We start from the raw sequence: 739 nt of genomic DNA, 5'->3' as shown, positions 1-739 counted from the left end.
ATGGTAAGTCCAAAAATCTTACTGGATCCGAACCCACTTCATTAATAATGGGGGCTCCAAGCCCACTTCTTCTAGTTCCTCTTCCAAAAATAATTGATGGGTATCTCCCCGTTTGCTGAGGTGTCCGTTGCTTTTTAATGTTGTCGTAGTGATGTAAATATTTATGTTTGCCAGCCACTATTGTATATACAGTGAAATAAGCTACATCATGCGTAGGCTGATACGAGCTGATGATCATTCTATATATACCTTTAATGTTCTCCAAACCATTATATAGTTTGAGAAATTAAGGTAGATATCAAATCATCAAGAGGCTGGAGCTAGCTAGTTTGTTGTTTCAGGCAAACTATCCCAAAGAATTCTGATTGCTTTGAGAAGAGCCAATCCCTGGCAATTCCAAACCAGTGTCTTCATGGATCCTTTGAGGGCCTAGAAGCCCCTGCCTCGCCTGTTGTTTTCTTCTTCTTTGATGAAGCCAATTTTGTTGAAGCTTGAGTATATGACTTATTTTAGATGCAGTCCTTTTTCTTTTTAATTTTCCCAATGGCTTTTGCTTGCATTGAAAGGAGCATGTGAGTTGTGTCTTTGTTTCAGGCAAGCGACCAGTGAGATCTTCATTGTTTCCTATCCCAAGTACCCATAGTTGTGGTAGCTGAAATATTTGAGTTGGGAACTCCCCGTATAGTCCACAAGCTTCTAGGTTTAGAGTCTTCAAAGAAGACAAATTTGCTAAGCTCTC

The sequence above is a fragment of the Carya illinoinensis genome, chromosome 3, assembly GCF_018687715.1.
Source record: "Carya illinoinensis cultivar Pawnee chromosome 3, C.illinoinensisPawnee_v1, whole genome shotgun sequence".
Classification (NCBI taxonomy): domain Eukaryota; kingdom Viridiplantae; phylum Streptophyta; class Magnoliopsida; order Fagales; family Juglandaceae; genus Carya; species Carya illinoinensis.
Note: the sequence above shows the minus strand (reverse complement) of the source record.